This window comes from Centroberyx affinis, unplaced genomic scaffold (genome assembly GCF_046629955.1).
Source record: "Centroberyx affinis isolate AG114_WGS23_722 - 3 ecotype Tasmania unplaced genomic scaffold, CSIRO-AGI_Caff_v1 ptg003044l_1, whole genome shotgun sequence".
Taxonomy (NCBI): domain Eukaryota; kingdom Metazoa; phylum Chordata; class Actinopteri; order Beryciformes; family Berycidae; genus Centroberyx; species Centroberyx affinis.
The window spans coordinates 20,091-30,000 of NW_027281134.1; the positions used below are offsets into that span (position 1 = coordinate 20,091).

General features: G+C 37.8%; 1 protein-coding gene across 2 annotated transcripts in view; it reads right to left on the reverse strand.

Annotated features, from left to right (window-relative positions):
* Positions 1–3,148: 3,148 nt before the first annotated feature.
* The window catches only part of LOC139659216 (tetratricopeptide repeat protein 39B-like), a 16,764-nt gene continuing 10,002 nt past the window's right edge, over positions 3,149–9,910 (reverse strand). For both annotated transcript variants that reach the window (XM_071537428.1, XM_071537429.1), the window contains exon 15: positions 3,149–9,910. This exon is cut by the window's right edge and continues 178 nt beyond it. The gene's annotated coding sequence lies outside the window, so the exon portion shown is untranslated.

Consider the following 9,910-nt stretch of genomic DNA (forward strand, 5'->3'; position numbering starts at 1 on the left):
TTATTGATCATGGAACATCACTCATCAGTCTTTGTGTGTGTGTGTGTGTGTGTGTGTGTGTGTGTGCCTGGGGGTCGGAGGTGTTTTCACATGCATGTGGGGAAACCCAAGCATCGGATTCCAGTAACTTGCAACAAAAATAATTTCATCACACACACACACACACACACACACACACACACACAACATAAATGTAGGAGTTTAATGTTCAACGTTGTTTCAACAAAACAACGTTTCAAAATCCTTGTGTACTTTACTGTTGAACAGTCAGAGTCACAGACAGACGGGTCACAGCTAGAGAAACTCAGGTAAACAGAAACACAGGAAGGAAGTTACATATGAAAAGAAACAAACTGAATTGTATATGAAGACAGGCAGCTCACATCCCATTTTTTGCATCATTTGATGTTCTTTCAATAGTACATGGAGCCTTTTAATCAGAATAGCAGCCCAATCAGAATAAAAATGCCTCATATAAACGCCTCAATCAGAATAAACTGGCCGATCCGAATTAAATTTCATTCCGTTTGAGAGGGCTGTTTAACCCTTTAATAATCTGGTCAATGGATAAGATTTCGTCATGTAAACACTCATTCCGATCACTTTCTTTATCTCGCCTCTTTCTGCACACACTCGCGCATTTAACGTAACGTCAATTACGTTTCCCTTTTTTTCCGGGAGGATTTGAACTGATGTGCTTGTTATTTCGGTTTACAGCGGTGAAAATTACAAATGGACCCAATCATTGCAGGGGCAAAACAAAACAAAACAAAACAAAATGTCTTTTTCTGACACTTATGGAGTCTATGTTGTGATAAAACTGTTGCTTCATCAGAAAGAACAGCAGTAAAGAAATAACCGACGCACGTCCATCTTTTAAAAACCTAAGCCCATGTTAGAGAGTTGATTCGGTGTTTTGTGCATGTCCGAAACTTTTATTCTGATTCCATACTGTGGAGCATGTGAACGCACATCTTAATGCGATCGTTATATTTAGCGCTCATTTAAACACTTGCGTGGCAATCTTCCTTCAGAATGATTTAATTCAGAATGAAAAAAAAATGTCTCATGAAACTCCAGCTAGTGAAAACCTACATGTTGTTTTTACATCAGATTATTTGTAGATGATCTGAAATATAAATAACAAGACAAGAGTCTTACAGCCTCTCGACACTGCGAACACAGGTCTCCCCTGCGGAACAGAGCGACTGACCGACAAAGCGATCCATAGAGCCACTGCTGTCACGGGGCTAAGAATTATGAAAAATTACTTACAAAAAAAAAAAAAAATACAATAATTAATGCAACTCTTTGAGATGTAACCATCTCAGAGTTGCCAGCCAGAGCTGCTAACATTAAAGGAATTTAATTAGTCTTAATGCCCCATAATTGTCCCAAAATATTGATTCAGAGGCTTTTCTACCCTGACAAAAAAAGAAGAAAAGAAGAAAATACTGTAAATTTTTGTGTGGAAAAAGTAATATTTAAAGAGTGACTACTCAAACCCAAATCTGTGTGAAACCTGACATCTAATGGTAAAAACCATCCTACTAAATGGCCATCTGCTATTGGCTGATCTAGTTAATTGTCAGTCTTTACACAGATTTTGGTTTGGGGTTTAGTTACTCTTTAAAAATAGAGAATATCGGCACTAAATAATTGTCGACAGCTTTAGTCTATTGGCCCTAAAAAACCCACAGAGGTTAAACTTTCATACAGACAGTAAGAGAGATCAACGCTGTCAGACAGAGAGACAAAAAGCTCAGATTACTTTATTTGGTTCCACCAAATTTTGGAATAGACACCGACAGATCAACAGAAAGACTTCATACTAACAACTAGATTAATATAACTTTGTTGAGGAACATATGACATAACTTAATAGCAAGCAAAAAAAAAACAACTGAAGAGTTTCATTCAGGTTCCATGAAGATGCAGATTTAACTTTAAACACGGTTCACACTGAAAAAGGAATAACATTTTTAACCAAACATGATCCAGGTTTTCCACGTGATGGAAGGGTTGAATTTGCTTCTGATTGAATTAAAAAATGGTTGTTTTTTAAATCTAAATACAGATTTAGACTTGCATCATGGGAATTATCAATGTGGTTATAACGTGTTTTCGACAAATCAGAATGCTTGGATAATTATCATTTATTACAAGTTAAACACAAAAAAAGAAAGTCTGGAAAACATATAGGGAAGACAATCTGACCAATCCAATCAAATGTGTGATATTTTAATGTGTAGCTGTCAAAAACACACAATAGAAACACAGACATGTCCGATCTAGATTATCAATACAAATCAATCAGAACAGTACATGATACGTCAAATCAGTTGATCAATGCAAGTCATAAATCTTTGTGGTGGATCCATTCATGTGTGTTGTTCTGGCTCTCTGACTACATATGTTTGAATGATCAAATATAAATATTACAGTTTAAGACCTTTTCATAGTTTCTGGAGCCGCAGTCCAAAAGGAAAAAGGTAAGATGATGCACGTTTTCCAAGACAATATTCTCAATTTTATAAGTATCTAGTTAGGTGTGTCCATGTTATGATGCATATAATTGATACATTTGTAATTTTCAGTGATATATTACAGGCCGTTTTTGGATTTTGTTAGCTACCCATTACTAGTCAGCTAGTTAAGTTTTATATGGCGTGTTGATTATATACCAGATTATAGTTTATGTCACAATAAAATATGTTATTTATTTCTAGATAGGCTTTAGCAGATGACCTGATCCTCTCTAACCTATAAAAATACTGTATATCTATTAATAATTTAATGTAAAACCCTACTAGACATATTACCATCCACCATATCAGGTACCCCCCGCCCTTTTGTGGTTTGTTATCTCATTATTTCTTTATAAGGATGTGTTTTTGTATGTGAGTCTGTAATTACCTTTTTGTTTCCTTTTTTGTTGTTGTTTGTTTGTTTTTCTCACAAATAAAGAAATGCATATCATGACGACAATGGGAAACTGCTAGAGTCTTGGTGTTGACACTTCAAATCTCCCGTCTGCAGTAAACCACAAATGAATCAAATTACGTGCATCAAAAGTCGTTCCAGTGTGTTTGAGCCATAAAATGAATTGACGGGGAGAAAGGAAGGAAGCAAGGAAAGTGGGAAGGAAGGACAGAGGATTCAGAGTGGCCACTGTTTGTGTCCTTGAGTGTAAAAAGGCAACTAGCAGAAGAATTATGGCTTTAGAAATGTATTGCAGATTTTTACACACGTTTAATAATTTTTGACAATACATTTTGTCATGTACTTTACAGTTAATAAATACTTACTGATGCATTATACACAAGGCAGGAAATTGGTTGGTCCACCAGCCACAGTCAGTGACTGGTAATTCCCCCAATTTACTGGCCACTGTCAGTAATTTAGCAGCCAGTTTGGATATTAAGACAAGACTCACAAAATTTTGTTAAACGAGCGCAAACTCCAAAACGTAGATTACATACACAAATAATGTGAAGATTTGGTTCCTCCACCATGATAGGATTAAGTAACAACAGCGGGAATTGGACTCTACATTATAAAAGGTTACATAATGGTTAGGCAAGAGTTTAGGAAAGCAAAACAGTTTGGTTAAGGTTAGGTTCAGGTTTCTCTCGTGGTAAAAAAAAGAAAAATATTCTTTAAAAATGAAAACTTCCCCCAGTAAAAACACTAGAGATCGTTCGAGTTGAAGGTAAGTTTATCGCCCGACCTCCACACCCTTATTTTCCACCGAACTATTTCAATATCAAACTACTTCCTGTTTCTCTTTCTAGTTGTCTTCTCCACCTAATCTTTTCTTGGTAGGAAAACACATTTCTCTCACTTTTCATGCACAGAGCGAATTCTTTGCACTTAAAAACATCCTGCTCATTTCAGGAAATTTTTGCGACCGGTCTGAAACTAATATTTAGTACCAGTATTTGTCTGGTGGCTGGTGGTTCTTTCCCACTCTAACTGTACACATTTCATACATTTAGTATAGTGATGTATTGTACAGACACTGGAATGGTGTGTGAAGACTTTATGGAGCCACAATCCGGAATGAGGAGATAACACCACAAAACTTTGTAACACCAAATAACATCAAAATTTTGTATCCCTTAAAAAATGTTTCACTGGTGGTGTGTGTTGTTTTTAATGGTGGCAGAAATGTGCTTAAATGACAAGTTAACTTATAAGAAAGAAGAAGAAAATAAAATCACAAACAAGCCGCTCATTACAAGGCAACAAGGTAAGTTACTTTCGCTAGGCTACTTTCATTCTTTGTAGTCTTGTGTAATATTTTAACACTAGAAAGGCCAGGTCAAATTCAACTTTGTATTTTAGAAATATCTCAGCTTTCAAATGTCCCTCAATGTCCCTCCTAGACCTAGTTTATGTACAAACTACTGTTGCAAGATTTTAATTTACAGTTTTACAGTTACGGTTATATCACCTTCTCTTGGATCCCCAAATCTGCTGGCCTTTCTAGAGCTAAAAATGTGATTTTAATGTTTGAAAAGCCAGTGATAGGAAAAATACTTACAAAAATGTTAATTATTTTGTTTTCTTCCCTGCCGTGAAATCGAGGCAAAGACACAGTGCAAGGGGAAATACATTATAAATACATTTATATAGGGGAAACTAATTTTGGTACAACACCCTTGAATGACGATCACTAGCTTGGTGTAAATCCGTGACTGTGGTGCGGACTTAACTCGGTGATTCCTGGATTGTTGCTTTAAAAATCTCCTCAAAGCACACTGTGAATGACAAGACAACTGAGTACAACTGACATTTCTATTGTGCTTGAATCATAAATCTACAGCATGAAATATCAAGGTATTTTGATTAAAAAAACCCACTAAAACTCACAATGACAGTTAAGAGCAGAATTGAGCAATCCTTAGAAGACACAAGTGGAGAAATAAAGGCTGAATGACTGATGCATGACTGCATGTTAGTCATGAGCTGAACACACACACAGGCACATAAACATACAAATAAGGGTGGTAATAACAGAAAATAACATCACTCAAAATGACAAAAAAAATTCTATTTTCATTTTATTGCACCACTTGAACAACCACCTCCCACTCTAAAGCCTTAATATGGAGTAACCACTTCCTGCCGTAAAGCACATAATATTCTTATCTTAAAAAACAAACATATTGAAGAGTTACATGCAATGCAAACGCTATAAAACCCATTTAGAATTACAGATACACATACTCAAACACATTAAAGTGGAGACACACTGAGGCACTGACATGAACAACCAAATATAGGCTATATGAAGACAGATATAAACTACAGCAGACCAAAGCCTTGTATGCATAAAGATTGTGACAATGAAAGCTGGCAAACTATTTTATTTAAAGGAATAGACCCAAGTTTTGTAATTGTATGTTTTGGGAGATCGCCCTGTTGGTCAACATAGTGCTAAATGTTAGCATGGAGCCGCTATCACTCAACATCGTGTACGCTAAAGTGTTAGCATGGAGCCACTATCACTCAACATCGTGTATGCTAAAGTGTTAGCATGGAGCTACTATCACTCAACATCGTGTACGCTAAAGTGTTAGCATGGAGCTACTATCACTCAGCATAATGTAACGTTAACATGGAGCATCAAAGCCAACGATTTATCGCAGGCACATGGATAAATGTGGTGTTTATGTCATTACTTAACAGCTAAGTTGACAAATGGATCCAAAACTTTGTGTAGCTATTCCTTTCCTAGTCATTTTTCCTTCTACCTTCCTTTTGCTTAGTTCCTGGAACTAAATCTTGTGTGCTGAACAACATTAGCCAAACCTTTGCTCATTAGCTGGGAGCTGTATTTGTTGACTGGCATCATAGTGAACATCCTACTAGGAAGTATTGGGTACAACTGGAGACCTCAGTGCTTTCATTGGCACAACTCTTTCAGATAGAGGGCTCTGGTCTACACTTTAGAACTATTTATTGACTTTATCAATGTCTGTTGCCAAGACAAACTCCTGGATGTTTAGTGTAACTTGGCAAATGAAGTTATAATGTGAAATTTCTGATCACACAAAGACATAAAAAAGCCCACACACTTAGGCACTACAAAAATATAGGCAAGAGACAATAAGACAGACAGCAACACAGCAAAAAACACAATTTGGTCTTATAAGAAGGAGGTTGCATTATACATTCATCAAGCCATTAGGGAGAAGGCTAACTGTTACTGTATCCTCATGTAAAACAGTGGGACACAACTCCAGGGTTTCTGGAATCAAGTCACATTTCTGTCAACAGTGCGTCCTTCACCCCAATGTTTTAAATGGAAGCAAATCTGTATTTTAGTGACAGAGCTGCTGCTGATTTTGGTCACAGGACTTCCACTCCCAGAGGTCGCTGTTATTGTGCTATCTGACATACAACTGATCAAGTTAATAAGCTCTTGCATCAATTTTTTAAGCAGCTCTAGCTTTGGGAAGAAAAATACATCTTAAATGTCAAATCTCATATATGAAGAGGAAGTTGTTCTGCCTTATTTCTGAAAATCAGATTTTTCAGATCAGAGATACAGGGTTTTCATCCAGCCATGCCCTTCTGTTTATATTTTAAGTTCCTCCTTTGCCATTCAATTTTGCCAGTTCGCTAAATTGCGCTGCAAAAAAATTGGTGCTTTGGCTCCGCCCACTGAGGTTTAACTCAACCAATGAGATTATTTCTGTCTCCAGAGCAGCTCTGCCTAGGAGAGATTTAGTTTGACTAAAAGTCCAATTTTGCTTAACATGGACAGACGTACAAAGATTGACAGAATTACGGAATGACTGACGTACTAATTGCACAAATTATTTTCTATTGCTGCTAAATGTGTGCGTTTACAGCCATGTTTGTCTGTCTGTGTGTGCGTGTGTGTGTGCATATATGTAAGCTTTTGTGTGTGCATATTGCGCAATGTGTGTAAGCTTGAGTGTATTCTGGAGTGTTGAGTGTGTATTAAGTGTGTGTGTGTTTCTCTAAGCCACGGTTGGTGACAAGGCTGTGATTGCGTGTGCACATACACATTTGTGTGTTATGTGCGCATGTGTATGTATGCCTGCATGAGCACGCATGTTGCATTATGAAATCAAAAAGGCATAGTAAAGAAAAATATAATCCAATATACTGTGTATAAATATTCTAACACGCACTCTTCTCCCTATTGTTAATATAAACAGACACATCAGAGCAGGGTCAATACACGCTCACTTCAACCAATGCAGGCAATCAATGCTCTTCTAAACACTGAAAATTAAAATCCCCTATTATCAAACAATAATGAAATAGTTGAGAATGATAAATTAATGATTCAAACCATCAATAATCACCATTGACCACAAACCAGTTCTCGCGGCTTGTTAAGACATTATGAAGGGTTTCATTCACTGTATTCATTCTAGAAAAAGATTTTGCAACCTAAAATTCATCAGTTAATATTTCAAAACCACAAAAAATTCTATCCTTAAAAATTAAATATTTTGTAGCAAAGGTCTTCAGATGACTGCTGACTTTCATAGGGACCAATAATGTGCTTTACCTTGATGCCAGGATTCATCTGGTAGGAGCAGGTGTCCATTATTTTTCAAATGGAGTTCTCTTTTTGGAGGGAAATCTCACTATCTCCTTACTGAGAATGAATAAACCATCATTAACCAGTGATTTGCTGATTACATTTACATTTGGGATTGACTGATCTAAGGCCCTGTATCCACCAGTCTCTTCTGTTTTAGCTAGCAGAGCTAAACAGACGCTTGCGGGAAGCACTGGGCGGGGCTCCTGCTGTTGCTAGGAGACCGCTGAAATCCTGTATGAGGCGTGGCGCTCTTTTGCTAAAAGTTGAAAAATTCTTAACTTGTAGCAATCGGCACTCCAAGCTGTCACCGCTGTCGGGATCATACAACAGAACCTCGTTTCCATTGAAAATTAACAAATCGTTATTAAATTAACGTAATGGTAAAGTGGATTGACACACAAAGTCCTTCATTATCCAGATCTGGGTCAGACAGCATTTGCAAACAAATTGTAGTGTTTGTTTCAATTTGCTTGGAGTACCAGATGGGTGGGGCTAACCGCATTAAAAAACATTCAGATAAAATCAGGTAGGCTGTCAGTTGCAGCGAAGTATAGTTTAAAATTTCTGTGTTTGTCTAAACGTTCTGGCAGTCGTTGGACTTTGCCAGATTGTATTTGGCAAACCCCACCCATTTGGTCCTCCAAATGGGGTAAAACAAACAATACAGAATATTTGGTAATACTATTTTAACCCAAATTTGATATCACAAAGCAGAGAGGATGAGGTGAAGAGAACTTGGAGATTAAATCAGAGGAGTGTCAACTTGAATTCAACTTGAATTCACTCCTTTGGTCTTCGCATCTCACTTGTCCCAAGAGCTGATTTAGAAATATTTACTATTTAGCTGTTTGTTTTGACACAAACCAGAGTTGAAGAATTAGAAATGACTCCTTCATTCTTCCACAGAGATACATGAACTTTGTTGTTCTATGTTGCAAGTTTCAGAGCGATTTCTTCGAAGCGATATCTGTACCGAAACTAATTCCAGTGCCGTGGCTGAGTGACAAAAACAGAAACTCGAGGTTAAACTTAGCTGTTTGTTAAGTCGATTGGTGAGGATTCAGATAAGACTTGGTCAGTCCATTTGCCCGTTCACTTTTTCCTCAGGCGGTCTCTGAGTCAGGGTGAGGTACAGACAGTCATTAATGTTGTCCCATTGCACTATCACCAGCTCTAAGTATAGTTTTAGGTGTCGTTATGGGAGTAACTGAGGTGTTTAAGATGTGACTTCATATAATTCCTGTTGGGGATTGCATGAATGTTATAGCTCCCAAAAGCAGCTGAGGTGTAGATCTGGTTTAGTCTAAAAAGAGTGATCTTTCAAGACTGAAGTGGGGCTGCATGGATTCTGAACTGCAGGTACTTTGTGGTTCCAGCAGCTCTATAGACCCGAGTGGAGTTTTAGTCATAGTTGAATGTGTAGGTTTACTAGTTTTCTGTAGGTTTTGTTATCGAGGGTTGACAGGTGATCCGTTCATGCTGTTGAGGACTGCATGGACTATGGATGTGCAGCTGTAACTACTTCCACAGCTGGAGCTGGAGTCGTAGTAAAAGGTGTACAGGTTTACAAAACTCTTTCTGTTGTATAGGACGGACAGGTCATCTGTTTGATTCAGGAGTGGAGCCTGGTCCTTGTGTCGTATGTCCAAGTGTAATTTGAATGTTTAAGTTTGTCTCCGGTTACGGAGTACTAGCAGGAGATCTTTGAGGGTGTACATGGAGTCTGAACTGCAGGTAGTTTTGTGCCAAATGTAGTCCGCCTTAGAGTTGAGTTTTAGTTTTAAAGCTATTTAGCTCTACTACCTACCTGGCAGTTATATCGCAGAGGGATGACAGGTAATCCTTCAGCCTGTTGAGGACAGCATAGGTTCTTCATCATTTGTTCGCAAAATCTCAGACACCACTGATCTGATTTTGACAAAACTTGGGGAAATTATGCTTCTCGCCGCCGCATTCCAGCATTCAAAATGACACTGATCGGCTCGAGAGGGAACTGCAGTTACAGCTCAAAACAAGGAGATATATTTGTTATTGATTGGCCCAGACGGGGATTTCATCAATCGTGGGGTACGACATGTTTACTGTTGCGTTACGTTGTTTATGGGATATAATTTTAGTAGTTTACTAGAAGCTGTTGAGAGCTGGTGACAGCTGCATGGATTCTACACTGAGCTAGCCCTTGTACTCTTTACCCTTATGTATTATAGATTCAAGTAGAGTTTAGTCATAGTTAACGGTGTATAGTTTTCATAGCTTCTAGTTTACAGAATAGAGGGCTGATGGGGCTGTCGAGGGACTCCATGGTTTCTGATCCTATGC